The sequence below is a fragment of the Schistocerca serialis genome, chromosome 1 (assembly GCF_023864345.2).
Source record: "Schistocerca serialis cubense isolate TAMUIC-IGC-003099 chromosome 1, iqSchSeri2.2, whole genome shotgun sequence".
NCBI classification, from domain to species: domain Eukaryota; kingdom Metazoa; phylum Arthropoda; class Insecta; order Orthoptera; family Acrididae; genus Schistocerca; species Schistocerca serialis.
The window spans coordinates 554,175,346-554,198,467 of NC_064638.1; the positions used below are offsets into that span (position 1 = coordinate 554,175,346).

At 44.1% G+C, this 23,122-nt stretch overlaps 1 protein-coding gene across 1 annotated transcript in view; it reads right to left on the minus strand.

Moving 5' to 3' along the window:
* The window catches only part of LOC126475343 (cerebellar degeneration-related protein 2), a 485,149-nt gene that overhangs the window by 369,436 nt on the left and 92,591 nt on the right, over positions 1 to 23,122 (minus strand). The window lies entirely within an intron of this gene.

Here is a 23,122-nt window from a genome sequence, read left to right on the forward strand (position 1 = left end):
TCGTGAGCTTTAGAACTTAAAGATAAGCTAGAACTCTTTCTGGTTTGCTTGTGGCATTTCCGTGATAGACATCCGAGACTGCCAGATGTATTGCACTTGTGAGCGTCCTTTTTCAGTGACAGCGCCTTCCGATTATACCTCTCCGTGAAACCTATCTGCAGAGTGTGCAGCCTACACGCCAGGTTTCAGAAGCGCCACATCCCAGAGCCTTAGCGGCCGTGGGAGGCTGTCGCAGCTCCTCTGGGAACTAATTTGGCCACCCATCAAGGAGGAGAAACTGAGGGCGTGGTGCGGAGGCGCGCTGAATACCAAGCACACTGCTGGGTGTGGTCTGCTGCTGTCTGTAGCGGCAGGGCTACGGAGATTTGTTAGTTGTTCACTTTCGTCGAGGGCTCGTAAGCTCTTGATGGCCCCTATTCTTGATCTAAAGCGAAATTTTAGTAAATTCGAGCGACTTTCTAAGATTCAGAGCTGTCAGACGCATCTGACGGGTTACCTCAGCCGTGAAAAAGATAAGATTTAATAGGTCCTACTACCCTTCTAAAATTACAAATGCGATGCGATTTCAGAGGTATTTGGGCACCCAGTGCTGTTTTAGGTACTGTAATCGGCTAGCATCGGACTCTGAATCAGAACTTTTTTAACGTTATCAGTATTACAAACACTTCGCTTGCAGGTATTTAAGTAGTGATCATGCTCTGAAACGGAAGGAAGGTTACGGTTTAATGTCCCATTCAGCGACAAAATACTAGCTTCGTCATAAGCAATTTAGGGAAGTCACGGAAAGTATTCATCTGGGTGGCTGAACGGGGACTGAAGCGTCGTCCTCCCAAATACGATTTCATGTCTCATCAATGCACCACCTCACCTCACTCTGCGACTGTGCCCGAGATGTATTAATTTCAGTTTGGTTGACGAGAAGAAGTTGCTTTCCTGTATTTTTAAGAAGAGGAAGCAGCATCATAAGTGGTGTAGTCTTACCGTGCTTTAATTCGTCACATCCCCCTCTACCTGTCCGCCGCCTCAGTTCAGTAGTGAACGCGGCTGACTGCCATCCGGGAGACAGGGTTCGATTCTCGCTACGGTCGGGTATTTCTCCTTGGTAGGACGACTGACACGGTGTGCATGAGCCTCGAGATGCCAACCGAGGAACTTCTCGACTGATTAGTAGAGATTCCAACGTCAAGAAACCCGACGGTGATTGGGACGGCTGTGTGCTGACCACACGCCCCTCCGTACTCCGCCCGGTGACGCTACTGGCGGAGGATCACAGGGCGATCGGTTGGGCCTGATTGGCATTAACTTACTTTTATACTTCTTGCCTACCTGCTTGAATGAACGAAAACTTTTAGTTTGGCCGTTTTTCATTGGACGTTCTATGGTTCTATGGAAGTGCACCGTAGATTACTAATCGCAAAAAATAAAAAAAGAGCAGCCCAACCGTCACAGAGCGACAAAAATAATCCTGAAATCGTTATCAGGTCAGTAATTTATATCAAGGTAAGCCAGAACCCGTTACTGAGGCTAGTTTATTTGCAAGCTCTGTTTCAAAACCACTATCCTGTTCTTCATAATTTTAGAGTAACATTTTTGAAACTAGAGTCCATTTTCAAAGGAGCTGCCATAATTATCTTCCCTATAGGTATGTTGTGACATGCAACCTATTAAGTATGTACTTTAATAAGTGAAACATGATTATCTTTCTACTGGGTTGTTCGACCGTTCTTGTTAAGGTAGCTAATATTTTGCACACCTTTTCACGTTCATTCAACAGTAACAGCTGATACAGCAATGCGTTTCAGCATGCACAATTTTGTGAGGATTGAAGGCTATGGGGACATCAAGGATGTAAAAATATAGGCTGAGCAGTGAAATAAGCTAATTCGCTTTGTCTTTTGTGGCCAAGACTGACATTTGCCTAAAATGATATTACTTGTTTTGTTTATCACCATATCGACCCATTTCACACTGTACGCCTGCGTATATCCATGAAGACACGCATATTCCTAGACAGCAAGGCAACAACAAAAATGTTAAGTTGCGTGAGCGTATTCTCTAATTATCAACCATCATACGGACGATTTTAGAACAGCAACAAACGTCAAATGAGAAGCATATCGACTTGTTCTTCGAAGGAATACATCATTCACATTCGCTTGAATCTATGATACTAGTCTTACCGTTCCTGTTAGCGTTGTATTGCGAAACCGTCGAATGGTTTTTATATGTCAATGGCACTTTAGAGCGATACGCCGTATTCGGCGAATATTTACTATTTGCACGATATGAGAGAGAGAGAGAGAGAGAGAGAGAGAGAGAGAGAGAGAGAGAGAGAGAGAGAGAGAGAGAGAGAGAGAGAGAGAGAGAGAGAGAGTTGTCTGACATGTGCTTCGATAAGTGCCGAAGTGATAGGGAATACCACTCAATCCATCATACGAAGATTTCAGCACTACATTGATACCAATGGTCATCACTTCAAACACCTTCTGTAAATGGACGTTCATGCCACCTTTGTGACCTTCGTTGACCTTCAAAGACCTCATTCCCACACATCATTGGATTAATCTCGATAACCGCTATCAGAAAAGAAGAACCTAACTATAGCATCCCATTTTAAAAAAAAGTTTACCTTCATATCTCTGAAGCGACCCCACCTAGCAACAAAAAACCAACGTCATATTATGGCCCCCAGTTGTCCCATGCAACATTTCTCCCACAAACTTTTCAGCTACTATCATACTTTCGCAGTTAATCTAAGAGGCAATAGTTAGTGACTCACCCTGTACAAGGATACTCGTGGCAGGAGATTCCAGAGACTCAAGGGTCTGAATAACACTTATTGCATTGAATCTGAACTACTTCACAGAAGGCTACTGCTAGACATAAAAAAAAGGGAAAGGATTAGACTGTTGGCAGAACAGAAGTAAGCGACTGAGCTCGTGGGGGTTTGAACTAACGGAAGTAGCAATCACTAGCAGCATTGTAAAGTACAAACATTGAAAGCAGCACTTTAAGTGAGAGAACAGATTTACTCGGAGTTTACCTGATGCTGGTGATGAGCGACATGGAATTGGCGTCCCATCGGTCTACCTGATGACACTCTGAATACGAAAGTCCTGTGTTTTCTAATGATTGTGCGGCGCACTATTTCTCCCTACCTACCAATAGGAGGCCCACCAATCCACCAACACTTAACACGTATCGGCCAATCTGACGTGTCGTCTGCACCTCCCTGGTACCGCTGGCTAAGCACGTTCAGTTACCTTCCTTTCTCCTACTCCATAGGTAGGGATGTCCCCGTACTTTACACCAGCAAACTCTTTGTTTGGTGGCAACAATGTCAGCTGAAAGCTGAATGTCACTCCACTTCCTGTTACGTATGGCTAATAACAATGTTTTACGTCACTTTTCTCCGTCCTACGAGTGGAGACTTCTCTCTGGGGAGTGGCGACCGATGTTCCAACAGTTTTGCACATTTCCCATCTCACTCTAACCTGCAGACGCGGCGCTTCTCAAGGCCTTTTATCCATGGTTGCTGCGGGTGCTAAAACGTGCCTGTTTGCGACCACCATTTATTGTGATACCTTACAACAGCGTCTAGACGGTGTATTAAATTAATTCTCTGGATTAGAACCCCTACTCTGGGACAGCTGCCCAGGGAATCTCAAAGTTTACCTCTGTTTACTTCCAGTAACAAACGCTATCATTTTTGTCTGCTCTCCCCATTGTGTCCGGTTACCTTTCTTGGAGTGCCCTTGTCTGCTTCCAACAGCCGTAAGTTTAAAATGCGTTAGTCATTAATACAGGCTACTCCCACCCATTTGCAGGCTGATTGATTTGCTTTGTGCGCCAACCTGCTCGTTGTGAGCGATTACGATTCCAGATTTCTAGGAAGTGAAACACTGAAAAAACGCGACGCTTGTACAGTAGTTCCGCAAACCCGCGCTGCGTCGGCTGCTTTGAAAACCGACTGCGTCCGAGACGGCAACGGCAAACGAAAGCTGTCCATCATTAACCGCCGCTAGGGAACTCGCTTCCGATAGCTAATTGAAACTACGTACGTACGTGCGGGAAGGAGCGCCAGTTCCGGGAATTGCAGCGGGGAAAGTGGATGAGAAATGCGTGTGTTTTGGCTTATACGGCAAGTGCACGAGGTCTGACCGCTAGATGGTAACGACCTGACCCCGCGTCTGTGAAAGCAGGCACTATTATTCACAGAACCATCATGGCGAGTCTTACGTCTATGCAGGAAGATGTTCTGCTGAACTTCCTGGTTCAGGAGAATTGTCATGACTCTACATAATGACCACCTCGTATAATATGGAACAGTGAGGTGCTCTTCTGTTTCGCTTTTCCGTAATCTTAACGTTGAAGAGGCTATTTCCAAAAGTGATCTGGAGTATTAGATTTAGTGCAGTTACTAGCTTGCTTTCTAAATTTTGTGTTTTTGTTAGGTGGTCGTTTAACATATTTGCATTTTCACATTTGAAGTGTGCAGTTGAAGACAGACCGAAGATGAACCGACTGGCTCAGTTTTGTTAGTACCGGTTGTCTCTCATAGTTGATAGTGGTATTTCCATTGGTGTTTCGGCACGTATTTGCGACGTGCAGATACAGTCAGGCCAAACTAATTCTGCTCATTCCATGACTGAATCGATGCCTGGCGTTGTAGGAAACCGCCGCTCGGTTTCTGGTTACAAAAAGTTTGTGAAGGGAAATTTTGTGTGTAATTGGATCATTCGCAGCTTCGTGCAGTGTGATACTCAGTTTAACAATATGAACAGTCAAAACGCGAAGAATGACGCAGTTTTGCAGCAGCGACTGAGTAGCTCTTCTGCGTGCGGCAACAGACAATCACTGCCGGGGTATTTATTATTCTTGGTGTTTTGCTGTTGGTATTGATACTTTGTAAAACTGAATATCAGAATACGCTAAGCGGGGAGCGACTCTATGAGCAAAACAAATTCTTTGAAGTATAGTCTGTGACCAGACAACTACGTTTCCCCTTGACACGAGGCGTCACTTTAATCAAGTTGTTAGCAGTATTCGCCTGGACTGGATCTACCTGCACTCTCCAAATATCTGCCGAAACACCACCATAAATACTGCTAACAAGTCTTAGGAAAGGCACACGACATTCAGGATGTAACAAAACGGAACGGACAAACTTAAATTTGGACAGGATGTCGTCGAGGAGCAAATTCAGGAAAAACTTCTCGTTTGGAAAAGTCATCCAGCGACGCTAAAGGGTTTCGTAGTTAGATTCTAGGTGGGTAACCTCTGCCGCTAGGTAATCCCTTGGGTAGCAGGGTCAGTTTGTACGCAGCACAGCAAGCAGTACTGCTGTTGTTGTTGGCGTGGAAACGAGCGACTTCAAGTGAAGCCCTGAGTCCTGTCAGAACCACTGCAGGATCTTCCACTTGCTGTCTCTCACAGTACAAACTAACCTTAGATGGCGAAGGGGACGTCATAGCAGCAGACCTTTCTGACATCGGCTCTCCATAACTTCGTCCTTTGACGTTTCCTTAAGTAAGGTCATGCTCTTGATTTGTTCTGCAAGATTATACTGCCTGAAAGTGTGTAGGTGTCTATTACATCCTGTGTAGTTACTACGCAATGAAAACTGCCTGTACTGAAGTGATTATGGCATGACAACCAGTAATTTTTGTACGTGGATGAATTCAATAACTGGGTTAGTAGACTAACAAATCCCTCAAACATTATATATGATCCTATTATTTACTGTGTTGCCAAGTTAACGCCATTCGAATGTAGCTAAAATTTGCTGAATATACAGTTTCTACTCACGTATTTTAGACTTTTTCGACAGTTCTTTTGTCTTTCCGTTACCGCAGGGATTTCAGGATGTTTCAGTGCAATATCCGGAAACAAATGGCTCTGAGCACTATGGAACTCAACATCTTAGGTCGTAAGTCCCCTAGAACTTAGAACTACTTAAACCTAACTAACCTAAGGATATCACACACACCCCTGCCCGAGGCAGGATTCGAACCTGCGACCGTAGCAGTCCCGCGGTTCCGGACTGCAGCGCCAGAACCGCTAGACCACCGCGGGCAATATCCGGAAACGAAGTAAACGTCAGTTTTGTGATCTAGTATTGGATGAAACAGTCTGAGCATCATTCGACATTACATATGCAGGAAAAGTTCGAGGAGAGGGCAACAAGAAATACCGTACCTTACTCTACAACGCGACCACCTTCCGTATAATGTGCCCAATAGAGAGGTATTGGGTATCGAGACAGTCAAAACACTGCTGAAAACCCTGGCTGCGGAGGCAATGCATCGAAAACGCCACACGAAGACGCCTTTGACAAAGTGAGATTCATAAAGAGTATAAGTCTGAAAACTGTCGCTCATCAAGCACTGTATTCTAGAAATCTTTCAAAGAATATTTTAAACAATTCGTGGATCGCTGCCGTCTTCTGTTGTCACTATGTCTTCGTCGGTTTTAAACAAGAACCAGAAAATTAAAAAGCACGTCCCAGGGTACCGGCGTTTTTTTTTTTGTTTTTTTTTTTTAATGAGAAAGCACTCTGCAGCACTGAGTACGCACACGCACACAGCGTGGACGTGAACGTACCGGCGCGGCGTCGTGGGAAGGCGGCCGAGAGTTCGTTGACACGCACCTGCCTCCGCTCTGCGCGGCAGTTTTACTTTCGCTCCCTGAGGAACGCCGCCGGCGGCGGCCTTGTACCCGAAACTGACGGACCGATCACCTGCCGCTTGCCATCGTTCGCTCCTCTGTCAGGACTCACATTTTTAAAAAATGTATCAATAGAAAAGTCCGTGGTTCGTTGAACTGAATATGTAGAACCTCTAAGGCCCCGCTATATGTTAAGTAGCCGAGACGATGTATAACACAGGTCTGAGCTGGATTGCACGAGTGACCTGAAACACGTCGCAGAAGGCCATCTCTTACACACAGTCCTTGAACGCAACATTAGGGAATATCAATTGTGGGCGCTATAACGGACCCACTACCTCTCAATCTTAAGTTATTCATTGTACCCTCCCCTACACGTCACACGTCTCACATGCAAGTGGAAAGAGCGATTATCGAGCGTCGAGAGCGCCAATGGCTGCTACTGCTGTTGCTCAGTGTGTGTGGAGCTGTCGTTGCAATTGGTGGCGTTAAGGCCTCGATGGAGGAAGTAGTGGTTGCATGTCGCCCCTCGCCACGCGGATATCTTAATTATAATGACTACCGAGAAAAAGTTTTTGTTTGTACGAGGGCAGTTCAATAAGTAATGCACCACATTTTTTTTCTGAAACAGGGGTTGTTTTCTTCAGCATTGAAATACACCAGGTTATTCCCCAATCTTTTAGCTACACAACACTATTTTTCAACGTAATCTCCATTCAATGCTACGGCCTTACGCCACCTTGAAATGAGGGCCTGTATGCCTGCATGGTACCATTCCACTGGTCGATGTCGGAGCCAACGTCGTACTGCATCAATTACTTCTTCATCATCCGCGTAGTGCCTCCCACGGATTGCGTCCTTCATTGGGCCAAACACGTGGAAATCCGACTGTGCGAGATCGGGGCTGTAGAGTGCATGAGGAAGAACAGTCCACTGAAGTTTTGTGAGCTCCTCTCGGGTGCGAAGACTTGTGTGAGGTCTTGCGTTGTCATGAAGAAGGAGAAGTTCGTTCAGATTTTTGTGCCTACGAACACGCTGAAGTCGTTTCTTCAATTTCTGAAGAGTTGCACAATACACTTCAGAGTTGATCGTTTGACCATGGGGAAGGACATCGAACAGAATAACCCCTTCAGCGTCCCAGAAGACTGTAACCATGACTTTACCGGCTGAGGGTATGGCTTTAAACTTTCTTGGTAGGGGAGTGGGTGTGGCGCCACTCCATTGATTGCCGTTTTGTTTCAGGTTCGAAGTGATGAACCCATGTTTCATCGCCTGTAACAATCTTTGACAAGAAATTGTCACCCTCAGCCACATGACGAGCAAGCAATTCCGCACAGATGGTTCTCCTTTGCTCTTTATGGTGTTCGGTTAGACAACGAGGGACCCAGCGGGAACAAACCTTTGAATATCCCAACTGGTGAACAATTGTGACAGCACTACCAACAGAGATGTCAAGTTGAGCACTGAGTTGTTTGATGGTGATCCGTCGATCATCTCGAACGAGTGTGTTCGCACGCTCCGCCATTGCAGGAGTCACAGCTGTGCACGGCTGGCCCGCGCGCGGGAGATCAGACAGTCTTGCTTGACCTTGCGGCGATGATGACACACGCTTTGCCCAACGACTCACCGTGCTTTTGTCCACTGCCAGATCACCGTAGACATTCTGCAAGCGCCTATGAATATCTGAGATGCCCTGGTTTTCCGCCAAAAGAAACTCGATCACTGCCCGTTGTTTGCAACGCACATCCGTTACAGACGCCATTTTAATAGCTCCGTACAGCGCTGCCACCTGTCGGAAGTCAATGAAACTATACGAGACGAAGCGGGATTGTTTGAAAATATTCCACAAGAAATTTCCGGTTTTTTCAACCAAAATTGGCCGAGAAAAAAATGTGTTGTATTACTTATTGAACTGCCCTCGTAGAAAGTGAATTCCTAAGACATTGTGCCATTTACCAGCGTTCACGTCAAGCGCTCCGACCAAATGATTACCATGTGCAACCTCTGTATGCGTTTTCCGAACCGCATGTGACAGTATTTGGATGCCCTTTGCCCGTTCTGAGTTTATACGTGAGTAAATTTAAGATTAAGGTGGTGACTGTCTCCACCATGGTTTTTTTTAAATTCAAAATCAAGCATGTATCGCTTTACATAGTGCAACTAACTACAAACTTAATTACCAGGAAAACTGTATTTAAAACCTAATGAAATGAAACGAGCGTTTGGCGTCATTGGCCGGGAGGCCCGTTACGGGACAGGGCCGACCGCCATGGTGCAGATCTTATTGCATTCGACGCCACATTGGGCGACCTGCGCGCCGGATGAGCATGAAATGATGGAGACAACACAACACCCAGTTTCTGAGTGGAGAAAATCCCCGACCCAGCAAACCCGGGCCCCTTAGGACGGCCGTCACTCATGTTGACTATTCAGCTATCGTGGCGGACTTTAAATATTATGCAGCCGAAGTTCCCATGTAACGTCATCATATTTAAACAAGCCACGGCCAAAAATCAGTTTTTAGTCTGCTTATTTAGTCTGCTTATTATGAAATACTTAAACAATCAAAATTAAGCGTGAATGTTACGGCACGAGATTTTGTGTAGTTTTCAGAAATATTTCTAGATGCATAGTCGAGCAAGGAAACTTTCTTTACGCTGAACTACAATGGACTTTCGCGGGAAAGATTACATACGGTTGAGAAAAAAAATGCACTACCAAGACATTAAACGTGCTCAAATTCTCACTGAGCAATGTGTGTCCTGACAGCATGTACTAACTGGTTAGATTAAAATCTTAATTTGCTATAATCACTACTTGACAGTTTCGGCGGCGTAGCCATTTTGAAGTTATTCTTTTGGTATAGTCCAACAAACTAACGTACTTTGATTATAATCTGGGTGTTCAACTCATGTAATGCAAGGAACGCAGGACGTTGGCCGTGCTCTACAATTACAGACAAGGCATCAAATGCTCCAACAGCTGTTGCGTAGCATGCCACATAGAAGCACGCTCTTAATCTTCGGAGGTAGGAATGTATAATCTCGCAACAAAAATGCTCATTGGCTAAAATAGCAAAGTTCAAACCAGCTTCACCAGTTACCGCAGGAGCAGAAATTCTAGTCAACCTCCGCAATCAATTTACGCGTCTGGTGGAGGGGGAGATCAAGCACAGCAGTACCTACAGCTTTTCGGCCGTACATTGGTCAGAGCCGTGGTAAATAAAATCTACAAACCTGCTAATCAATTGCGTACCATGCATGGAAGTCGGCAATTCATGTAGATAGCGGCCAGCCAGAAAGCGGTGATTTTGACGTAGCAGAGCGCGATTAACGGTTCTTATACCGCTGAGTATAAACAGCGGTTTGGAGAAGTCAATGGTCGAAGGGTTAAGTAAAGTGAATAAACTGTTGCTTCTGTCTGAACTAATGTATTTACATTTGTGTTACAAGACTCATTCTGAAACCGTTTATCCGCAAATATTTACAACTTCGAACCCAGAGAACGAACACGTGGAGACGGCAGTTGGTGTTAACTCTCGGCCCAGGGGTCGGACCCGGAAAATTCAAATGTAATCCACTAGAATTAGGGTTTAAGTAAGAGGAAGAATTCAGCTACTAAACAAGGCTCGTGGGTCTCATGGCTGGAGAGTTCTATCTAAACAATTTAACCAAAGCAACTGTGGTAGGAGGTAGATTCGAGAAAATTTAACTCATACACGTTTTATTTGCTAACCGTAGTTATAAAGCGTAGTGAAATATCCAGAGTGTAGATGAAGGTCATTAGTGCTGCTTCGATCACACCAAATCTTACTGTACTGATAAGGAGTGGTAATGTGAAGTGGAGATAGCTTGAAGAAGCAGAATCGGCAGTTTTCTTGCTCAGCGACAGTCACTGCGTCAGTAAAATGTAGATTATAGTTAGCTTCACCGGCATGATTCTATTTTCTTAGATCGTTTCTACTCTTCTCGACCTACCGCGAGAACATACTGTACTGGAGTCAAGATTGCAGCCGGTGACCTTCCACCAGTACATAGTATTTCTTCCGAGGTATCATACTTCGAACTGTCTAACCGAATTCGTCGCAATCCGCCTGACGGTTTCGCTGTGCAAGACATGTCTTGTAATTTGGCCAGTAGCATTAGTATTTGAAACACCCGTGACGTTCCGAGGAACCGTCATTGAATAATATTTGTGAAGCTGCGCGTGGGGCATTGATGTGTCACTGTTCAGTGATTCGTTGAGAATAGCATTAATGGTAGGGGGCTACACTGTCTTTCCTTGCGTGGTATCTCTAAAGAGTGATGGCCGATAGTGCGTCTTATTTCCAGTAAGTCCTCGGCAAATTGTAGATAGGTGTCTCACTATTGCCAAACAAGCGTAGTGGAAGGCCACAGATCTGACCGACTGGACAGCGTCACAAAAACCCTGAAAAAACCTGAACCGGGGCTAATTATACCGCATTCAAGAGCCAGCACAAGTGACGAAGTAAGGCACGAACGATATACCTCTTCGCATCGTTTTCGAAGGGACCAGAAGATGAGATTAGAAGAATCACTGCACGTAGATAGCCATTTAAGTAGTTATTCTTCCCTTGCTCCCTATAGTAGTGGAATGGGGACAAACGGGAACGTGTGGTAAAATAGGAAGCATCCTTTACTATGCACATGATAGTTGTTTTCAGAGTATAGAAGTTTTGTACAAATTTCTACAGTAACTGAAGCAGTCTACTAGGACCTGTCCTAGTAGCAATTCCTTTATCTTGTTAGCGCTAAAGGCTTCACACAACATTTTTCATGACAGTGCTTATACAGTTGCTGAAAACCAGCTGTATTTCCTGCCATAAGAAACTGCAGCAACGAAGTGTTTCTTTGCACTGATCTGCAATTGCTATGGCTGTTCCTGCGGATTGTTACGATTATGGCTTTCCATTTTCGATTGTATTTCAGAGATACGGACGGAATGTACGATTTTACACAGCCATGAGATACGAGTAGAAAGTAATGTTGCCATGCATATGTTCAACCTAATTTACGAGAGAGAGAGAGAGAGAGAGAGAGAGAGAGAGAGAGAGAGAGAGAGAGAGAGAGAGAGAGAGAGAGAGAGACGGGGGGGTGGGGGGGGGGGGGGGGGTTGGTGGGAAAAACAAATTAATACCTATCCATTAAGCTTTTGAAACTTCGCTCCCTCACTGCGAAGGGAATGATAGAGGCACTCTGGAGAAAGGGATACGGACGTAGTAACAAAGTTACTGCAGCTCGTCAAGCCACCGTCTCTCTCTCTCTCTCTCTCTCTCTCTCTCTCTCTCTCTCTCTCTGACAAACCGCCACTCTACTATGCTTTCTCCTACAGATCCACCCTCTTTCTATCCAGCCGAGTCATTAACTAAGAATTTATGGATGACTTTGGAGTTACTGTATTTTATGTTCTCTCGTCTTTTTCTGGGTCAATGCTTTGTAATTAAATGGCAAAAGAAATTGCAGTGCAAGGGGGAACACTTGCTCGATCGTACTTAATGTTGTGTCTAGTACACAGCTCTGCCGCATGTGACCCTCGTGTGTCGAGGTGAGTCGTGGTATTCTGCCGAATACTGATGGAACTGATGGGGTGCAGAGGCCACTAGAAACTGCAACAAGATACACTCTCCCTTCACGTTCCCGCACGTCTTCGCTGCACCCGTCATGCGAGTAAAATACTACGGCGCTGTGAAAGGGAATCCGAGCACCGTGGAAGCACTTTCGAAGCTGCAGTGGAGGCTCGGAAGCACCGAGCTACAGGTTCTGCACTTCTGTACCCAGGCGAGGTGCGCTCGGAAGAGCCCAATAAATAACCGGCCTCGGGTTGCGGCGGCGGCACGAGGCGAGGGGAAATCGGGCGCCTAATCGCCATCTCGCGGTGGAGGTGGGAGGGGCGGCCGGACCGCCGCACCGCTTGTGGATCAATGAGATGCCGGGCCAGGCCGAGCTTTCACTGCAGCCGCCGGCAGCGGTCGCACGCGTGCGCGGAGCGCGAAAGGAACGGCCGGCGCCGCGGAATGGCGAAAAAGACCAACGAGACGAGAGCGGCTCTCCCCCATCACTCATGTCGCGTCGCGAGCTGGCCAGGGGTGCGGAGGAGGAGGAGGAGGAGGAGGAGGAGGAGGAGGAGGAGGAAGGCTGAGCCTCGTGTCACGTCGCAGCACTGCCACGCATATAATTTATTAATGAAGGATGCTAATTTCCTGTTTGACTCCGCGATCACTGAATATTTTGTGAACAAAGCCGTCTAGATCGCTTATTAAAATTCCTTTCTTTCGACGTTTCAGCTGCTTCCGTATTATATATGCAGTTAAAATGAATGGAACATAGAGCAGGCTCTTGTTACTGTACAACAACCACCTAACAAAAGATAATAAATTAAAAGGTTAAAAAATATTAAAATAAGCTCACCAAAAAGCTTAAAACTTACACTGAGATGACGAAAGTCAGAACAGCGATATGCACATACACAAATTGCGACAGTATCGCCTGCCCAAGGTATAAAAGTGCAGAGCATTGGCGGTACTGCGGTTTTCGTGGTTTGTTCTCAGGTGATTCATGTGGAAAGGTTTCCGACGTGATTACGGCCGCACGACAGCCATCAACAAACCTTTATCTCCGAATGGCAGTTTGAGCCAGACGCTTGGAACGAATCATTTCGGAAATTCGATATTTCGAGATCCACAGTGTCAAGATTGTGCCGAGAATACCAACTTTCATGCGTTACCTCTCACCGCGGACAGCGCAGCGACGGATGACTTCACTTAACGACCGAAAGCAGTATTGTCTTTCTAGAGTTGTCAATGCAAACAGACAAGCAACACTTCGCGAAATAATCACAGAAATCAATGTTGGCCGTACGACGAAAACGTATCAGTCAGAGCGGCGAAATCCGGTGTTTATGGGATATGGCAGCAGGCGACCGACGTGAGTGCCTTTACTAACACGACGTCGCCTGCAGCGCATCTTCTGGGATCGTGGCCACATCCACTGGAGCCTAGAAGACTGGAAAATAGTGGCCTGGTCATGTAAGTCCCGGTTTCAGTTGGTAAGAGCTGGTAAGTACTATTCGAGTCCGGCGCAGACCCCACGAAACCATGAACCAAAGTTGTCAGCAAGACGCTGTGTAAGCTGCTGTGACTCCATAATGGTGTAGGCGGCACATACATGCAATGCAGTGGGTTCTCTGGTCGAGCTGAACCGATCATTGACTGGAAATGGTTATTTTCGGCTGCTGGGAGACCATTTGCATCCAAACAACGATTGAATTTTTAGGGATGACAATGTGTCATGTCTCGGGCCACAATTCTTATCGATTGGTTTGAAGAACAATGTGGACAATTTGAGCGAATGATTCGGCCACGCAGATGGCCCAACATGAATCCAATCGGACATTTATAGGACGTAATTGAGAGGTCATTCGAGCACAAAAACTTTTACTGGCAACACTTTCGCAATTACGGACGGCTATGGATGCAGCATGGGTCAGTATTTCTGTAGAGGCCTTCCAACGACTTTTTGAGTCCATGCCACATCGAGATGACTGACAGAGTCCTCAGTCTTCTGACTGGTTTGATGCAGCCCGCCACGAATTCCTCTCCTGTGCCAACCTCTTCATCCCAAAGTAGCACTTGCAACCCACGTTCTCAATTATTTGTTGAATGTATTCCAGTCTCTCTCTTCAACAGTTTTTGACCTCTGCAGGTCCTAGTATCATAGTTATTCCCTGATGTCTTACAAGATGTCCTATCACTAAGCGAGGAAAGAGTTCCGACACGATGTTAGGGCGTATCCCTTGACATGTTTCATCTCTGTTTGTATGAGGTTCTCAGTCAGTGCCAAAACTTTTTCCTAATCGGCGCGCCAAATAATAGCGTGGCTTAAAAAGTTTTACAAAGATTTGAATTTTAGTCGACAAGCGGCTATAGTATTCGGGGCGTTGCCTTCAACTTTCGTTACAATTTATTGTTTATATTTTTTGTCCCTTCATACTTACAGAAAGAAAGAGCGCCTTTAAAACGTACGTTCAAAGACAAATCATAAAACAGGACTTAAAAGATTATAATTCCATATTTTACTAGGTATTCAGACGGCGCCAATTATCCCGTGTGTTCTCCAAACTACGAAGTTTTCACTAACTCTGCTAACTATGTAGCAGAAACATGAACGTAACTTATTTACGTAAGTATCTAGTAGCTATAATACTTGCTGTTGTACTTGCCTGTGTCTGATAAAATGCTGAGTCCCGTGAACTAAAGTATAGTCAAAATATTAAAATCTGTGAACTTATTAAGCAAAGAATGAAATGCTCTAGTCGTCGAATTAAAACATTTCTAAAGGTAGTTCCATCTTAAGAAAGTATTTATTAACCTTTTAATTTGTTATATTTTGTAAACTACTTTTCTATAACGAACGCCTGTCGCTCTGTGCTCCTTTCCTCTTAATTGCCGATGTCTGATGGCAGTAGTCTAAACGTCTTAATAGTGTGGCCATCGATATAGAAGGGTTTATTCACAAAACACTTTAATGGAGCCTGCCACATGTACGAGAAAATGTTTTTACATTTTATACGGTGTTTAAACGCGCCCCCCCCCCCCCCCCCCCCCCACACACACACACACACAAAACAGTGATCCCAAGTCGACCGTCAAAATTTTGAGGGTTGTTTAGAGATTATTTTGAGTATTTTGGTGCGAAAGGGATTCGTCGCCTGCGATAGCTCATTACTGATTTTGTCAGTTTTTCTGATTTCTTACCGCCATGAGAGCGTTCAGAAGTGAGGTTAAAATTCGGAGTGAAAGTGTATCAATGAGAAGGTTCATTGATAGCATTGCTATCTGTGGAAGCGAGGAAGGATTGCAGAGCCCGTTAAGTGGAATGAAAAGCTTAACGAAATGAGTAAATACCATAAATTGACAGTAAACAGATGAAAGACGTCAGTAATGATAGCCTGAAATGGGATCAACGAAAAACTTTTTCGAAATTGAGGACCACGAAGCAGACAACATGAAGGTACTCTACTTGGAAGCAAAATAATCAATGATGGACGAAGCAAGGAGGACAGAAGAAGCATAGAACACGGAAAAAGGCATTCCTGGTCAAGAGAAGTCTACTGGTATCAAACATAGGCCTTAACATGATGAAGAAATTTCTGGGACTGTACGATTGGGGCAAAGTATTGTATGAGAGTGAATCACGGACTGAGGAAAACCAGAGAAGATAAACTAAGCACTTGAGATACGGAAGACACTTTAAAATTATGTGGACTGATATGAGAAGGTATGAGGTAGTTTCCCGCAGAATCGGTGAAGAAGGAACATATTGACGACATTAAGAAGGATCAGGATGACAGGACTTGTGTTAAGATCTCAGCGAATAGCTTCCACGGTACTATAGGAAGCTTAGAGGGTAGGAAGTGTAAACGAAGGCACAGATTGGGATACGACCAAAAATTGAGAACTTGGGTTGTATGCACTACTTTAAGATGAAAAGATTGGCACACGGGAGGAATTCGTGCTGTATTGTATCAAACCAATCAGAACAAAGTTCTCGTGAAACAAAGATCATATTTTCGAAGAAGATTGGCCATCACTATGCTGCCACCATTGTACAGGTATATCCCGTGTAGAAGTGAGAGTAGAGTGATAAGGGTACTTGTAGAGGTATATAGACAAACATTTTTCCGATGATAAAAATACGAATGGTGTATGAAGGTAAAACGGTAATCGTGTATGATGCACTATGTAGTGGTTTGTGAAGCCTATATGTGAAACCATGAAATGCATGTAATGTGATGTGAGAGGGTGTTTTGTGGTGACTGCGATATACCAATATAAAAAGAAGCCTTTAACTGTTGTCAGAGTCCGTACATTGTTGCTATCAACCTTAAGAAATAAAATTTAGGTACGACGATGACTATAATATGTATTTTTAATCTGCGTACTAATTCCATCATTTTTGCCCATTACTTTTCGAACTAAACTGTTGTGGTCCTACTCCTCTGCAGTAATGTCTGCTTTGTCTTCCAGAGTCATCTCGTCGTGTTACCGTGCCCAGTTTGCTTTTTCACTTTCAGGAGAGCATCGGATCAATATTAGCTCTCTCAGAAAAGAGGTGAAAAATATCAAATATATTATTTGGATTTGATGTCTAGAAGACATCTTCGAGTATAAAGGAGAGAGAGAAAACGGGTCAAGTGTACCGAAAGATGGACTACGTACAACGTAAGGAAATGTATTTACAATAAATAGTTCGTTTGGGTCATCAGTCTCCAAATTGATTTGATGCGCTCGACCAGGAATTCCTCTCCTGTGACAACTTATTTCTCTGGAGTAGCACTCTCACTCCACGTCCTCATTTATTTGTTGGGTGCCTTCCAATCTGTCTTCTCAATAGTTCCTACAATTTAGAGCTCCGTGAAGTACCATGGAAGTGATTGACAAATCCTATCATCCGATGTTTTCACATCTTGTCCTTCCTAGACGATTCTGCGGATGTTCCCAAATTTTCAACATCCTTCTATAACACTACATTTCAAACTCTGATTCTCTTCACTAGTTTTCCTGAAGTACATGGTTCACTTGCGTAAAATACTGCGCTCCAGACATACGTTTGATAATGTACATTCTCAAACTTCTTCCTCAAATAAAACGATGTTCACTACCAGAAGCTTTCTTTCGTCCAAAACTGCTCTGCTTGTGCCAGTTGTCTTTTTATCTCCTCGATTTGTCTCTCTCTTGTTATTTTACTCCCAAGGCAGTAGAATTCCTTAACTTCGTGATCAATTCTGGTAAGTTTCTAGCTGTTCTGATTTCTGCTACTTCTCATTACTTCCGTCCTCATTCGGTTTACTCTGTCCATATTCTGTGCTCGTTACACACTTCACTGCATGCAACAGATACTGTAAGTATTCTACACTTTCACTGAGGATAGCAATGTCGCCAGCGAATATTGTCATTCATATCCTTCCATCTTTAATTTTAATTCCTTCCATTCCTAAACCTTTGTTTTATTTCCGTCATTGCTTCTTGGATGTATAGATTCAACAGTACGGGCGAGAGGCTCCATCCACGTCTTACACCCTTTCTAATCTGACCACTTCGTTCTTTGTTCTCCTTCCTTAGTTTTCCTTCTCCGGTCTTTTACGTATTGTGCACTACTCGTCTTTCTCTACAGCTTACTCCTATTTTTTTCGTGTAACTTCGAACATCTTTCACCATTTGACACTGCTGAATGCTTTTTCTATGTCTGCAAAACCCATGAAAATGTCTTTTTTCTTATGACTTGCTTCTATTATCAACCGCACGAAACAACAAGACTGTCTCGCTTATTGTCATTAAACAGAGCCTCAACTTCCATTTCGCTTTTCCTGTTTAATGTTCTCAGCAGCTTGGATGCATTAGCTATTAAGCTGACAGTGGAATAGTTCTCTCAATTATCCGTCATTACCATCTTCAGGGCAGTGAGGAAAAGAATTTATCTTTGGCGTCACACCTCCAGTGTAATAGATTCTACAACGCAATCTGCACAGTCTTCTGGTTGGTACTTTTAATGATTTTTAGACATTCCAAAGGAATGCCGCCTTAGTTGATCGCAAGTATTCCTAAGCTCTGATGTCCGATATCCCCGTGACCACATCTACTACCCATTTCTCCCTTTGTCACAATAGATTTTTTTCCCACTTATCTGCTCTGTTCTTTGCATGCATCAGTGGAATTCCTCTTTCATACTTAGTGTTGCTGCCTTTGCTTTTAATTACAGCTAAGGTTATTCCGACTTTTTTATACATCAGTTCTTTGACAATTTCCTTATTGCTTTGCGTTTCTTTTTCAGGTCATTGGCCTCTCATTCCTTGCACTTCCTGTTTGTATCATTCTTAAGTGACTTATATTGCAGCATTCCTGTCTTTTCCTGAATATTTTTGTACTTTTTCGAACAATTGAAATATTGCTTCTGTTGCCCCAAGATTTCTTCGCAGCTACCTTCCTTGTACCTGTGTTTTTGTCTCTACAGCTTTAAGATTTGTCTGTTCCTCTCTAGCTGAACTGTGTATTGTGATATTCTTTATAGCAGTACACAGAATCTTTTGAAAAATTCCAATGTAACCTATCTTTCCTCAGTGCTACTTGCCACACTGGTTGTTCCAGACTACTCTTATGAACTCCAGTCTGCTCTTATTCATAACTAGAGGCACGAGAGCATTTCCATCGGGCAAAATGAACATGAAACTGTAGATTTGTTACCGTTAAAAATGCGGCACTCAAAGGAACAAATGATGATAGGTCTGTATCAGAAGACGCGTTTAAATTTAGAATTAATACAGAAGTTTAGAAACATGCTGAAATGTGCCTCGGTAAGGAGACAAGAAAAATTCTGCCACACTCTGAAAATTAAGAACGTTACTGTAGATTGCAGCACATTGAAATTATGAAGATACCGACATAAATAACGGTTTTGCAGTGTCTGTTGTTAAGAGGAAGGATACAATGTTCCTTCGGACATGCAGGAGCAGGGAATGCGGCGACTGCGGCTGTTATCAAACACATGAAATGTAATCGCTATTGAGAATACAGACAACGATCAGCTGTACAACGAAATGCCGACTATCAGAATTTGTGTCGGATTCTGACTCAAACCCGGATTTCCCGCTTTAGGGGAGCGGTCGCCGTAACTGTTTCGGCTATCGGTGCACGACTCGTGTCAGACATAAACTACTTATTTTGTCGTTACAGCGTCACAACCTGTACTCTTACATTATGTTATTCCCTTACAGGGAAGGATATTTTAATTGAAAGTCGCTGCCTGGTACCGGCGGATAAATACACGCATGCCTGTACGGGTACTGCAGTTACGTAATCTGTATACGAGTACAGGTTGTGAAGCAGGAACGACGACATGGAATTCTGTCCATACGTGCACGACTCATTTCCAGATCCAAAGAGGTTAAGTCGACCGCCCGCATAAAGCGGGAAATCTGGGTTCGAGTCTCGATACGGCACAAATTTTCAACTTCGTCTTTTCCTTATACAGCTTTTAAGAGGTCCATGACTAAGGAATTTATTGCTAGCGCATTCGAGTGGATGTAACTTCGATGGACTGCTCACGCGCTGCCTGCGATATGTAAGATGGTTCAAATGGCTCTGAGCACTATGGGACTTAACATCTGTGGTCATCAGTCCCCTAGAACTTAGAACTACTTAAACCTAACTAACCTAAGGACAGCACAAACATCCATGCCAGAGGCAAGATTCGAACCTGCGACCGTAGCAGTCGCGCGGTTCCGGACTGCGCGCCTAGAACCGCTAGACCACCGCGGCCGGCTGCGATATGTAAGATACAATAGAATCGCAGACCAGAGAGCAGTGTCGGCAGCAGTAGAGTATTAGCTCGCAGTCGAGCGGTTGAATCAGGTCGCTCGTAGAGAGCAGTTGTCGAGTTGTACAGCTTACAGAGAGCAGTGGAGTTATGGAATTACCAAGGCCGGTCGTGGAGGACGATGGAGGTGCCTGAGCGATGTAGTGAAAGGTAAAAGAAAAATTTTTATTATTTATTGCCACGCGCGTATTTTAATTGCTACAACTGATTTTGTACTATTGTTATATGCAAGTCACATGTAAATGTTTTTCAAAAAATATTTCAATAATAATCTTTATAAGAAAGATAACTTTTGACAGTCATTCATCTGAATTTAAAGTTTTTACTAACTTCTCGTATCCATAGTCATGCCAATTAACGTACAAACAAATCAGTTTTTCATACATAACAAAATCTAGTGGCCAGCACTGCACTGGGCTGTACCAGAAAATTTTTTATATGAGCAGATATATACGCGTTATGCGGCGACATCATTGAGGTAAGAATTTTGAGTTTATTCAGAATGATTTTTCAGCAGTGCTGACGTCCAGATTTACCAATTTAGATTCAGTCAGTTAATTATTGAAAAGTTATATATGAGTCATTTTTATTTGGAGGTTAGTCACTTTTTTTATTGCGAGGTTACGGATTTAATCTGTTGGGAGATTACAAGCTGATGGTTGTTCGTGATCGCAACTGCGAATTCGTTCAATGCATGTCGAAAATTACACGGAAAGTCAACTAATTGAAAGGTGTCAATACAATATCTCAATATTTACAAGAATGCAGTGGAGAAAAAGGACAGTAGAACGAACACATCAAGGAATCATATAAACCAAGAAATACAGGAGGAAACTAAATTAGGCAGTAACGGAAGAACGAAGAGCACCTACAAGTTACTGACAAGGATACACATACTAACATTGTGAGCGAATATACGGTAGGTGGCGGGAGAGAAGAAGCACTTGTCTGAGATATCCCAGAGAGAGAGAGAGAGAGAGAGAGAGAGAGAGAGCACGAAGAGGGGAGGGGGTGTTAATGGAGGTGAGATAGTTTATGGCCGTTGCGCTCTGTGCTGGGAAGTGGAGGAGAAATCCCGATTTAAAATTACGGGAAGGCGGGCGAGGCAGCGCGGTGAAAGGGCCCAAGCAGGGATGCGCTCCGCACTCCCACACCACTAGCAGGGGCCCACGCTGTCGTCTCGACACTCTCGTCTGTGCTCTGTAAACACCTGTAGCCTGCAGAGTGCACTGCAGCTTACGTGCGGACCCTGGACCACCGATACATGCGTCTGCGGTCAGGGAGCAGTGAGCAACAGCCATTCTAGTCGAATAATTTAAGCAGCAGCTCCGTCTATCTTCAGCTGGCACTTTCATTTCAACATGGAAGCTATTACCGCATTTTTTCTTCGTAGCTGACAATCTGTCTTTGTATTCATACTTCCGTATGTTTTAGAAAAGTTACAATAAGCTCCCAATGATAAAGTCGCTCATTAAGTGGAGTATCGATGGCTTTTGAGGCGACTGGAAGATGACCCTACAAATGGAACATACTGCACGTAAATAGACGAAGAGGTCTATTACTGCTAGATCACGCTAATGCTGAAAAACCGACGAAATCAGTAACAACCGTAAAATACCTAGGGCTTACCGCCTGGAGCGAACTGAAGTGGAAGAACACAAATTTAACTGTTAGAAAAGCGGACGCCACCGTGAGACTCTTCAAAAGAAACGTCAGGAAATTCCTCCACGAAGAAAGTGGCTTGCAGAACATTTGTTGGACCGATTCTTGAATTTTGTTCATCAGTCTAAGAAGCTTACCAGAAGAATTGGGGGAGGGAGAGGTAGGGGGGAGAGGGGGAGAGAGAGAGAGACAAACACAGAGAGAGAGAGAGAGAGAGAGAGAGAGAGAGAGAGAGACAAACACAGAGAGAGAGAGAGAGAGAGAGAGAGAGAGAGAGAGAGAGAGATTCAACGAAGCGCGGCGAGTTACGTGGGGTCTTTTAGTTGGCGCGAGAGCTGTTACGGAGATGCTCAAGAAATTCCAGTGGCAGGCGCTACAGGAGTGGCTTTGTGTATCAAGGAGAGTTATTGATTGAATTGCGATAGCGTACTTTCGAAGAGGAGTCAAGCAATTTACTACTTCCTTCTAGATACGGATCGCGAAAGTACCACAAGCAGATAACCAGAAAAATTAGAGCTCATTCGGAAGTATGTTCCCAAGCACTATTCGCGAATCGTACAGCAGGGGAGGAGGGGGGGGGGGGCGGTGAATTTTAGTGTCTCAGAGATGACCTCCGCCATACACCGAAGATGATTTGGTGAGTATAGATGTTGATTTAGATTATCTTAAAACGGCTTTACCTAATGCAGGTCATGTAAGGAATTGCACCGTGGTAAGGAGGGGCAGCACGGCGCTGGCGCACGAGAGGTATCTGCTCAGGATCAGGAGAGTGGCGACAGCACTTAAAGGGTACACTTATACCAAGTAACAACTCGTCCAGGACTAAGAAAATTTGAACACCACGCTATTATTTACATAAGTGTTCGATATGAAACATCACCGCAACATCAAAGCAAGTAACCATGTTTGGAACTAATTTCTACTTCTCTGAAACTCCAGTTGAGAATACCACGTCAAAATAAATTTGGCATGCTAAACAACTGTGTCGCTTCCACACGCTGCAAACTGAAATGTACCTTTCCATAATAGAAAGTGTAAACAGTGAGGTATCTATGACTCACAGAATGAAAACAGATGGCTATCTCAGACAAAAAAATTTCTTAGTGTATTCCTAAATACCACATACATCTTCAAGCGTTCTACTTTATTTTTCTTGTAATTGGAAAGGTCGGACCTTGATGGAAAAATACAGAAAATGAACGCTACGTGATTATTAGAATGCTTCCCTAACTCAGAAACAAGCTAAATGTTTTAACTGCTTTGCTTCCTTTGTCATGCTTTAAAACAACTCGTTCTGAGTTTAAAATGATACCTTTAGCCTGCTTTACTAACGGGTACTTGGCAAAATTACTATGTCTCTTGCGACAGAGTTTTTTCCCTTTTCTTCTTTGTGCGGTACCCTT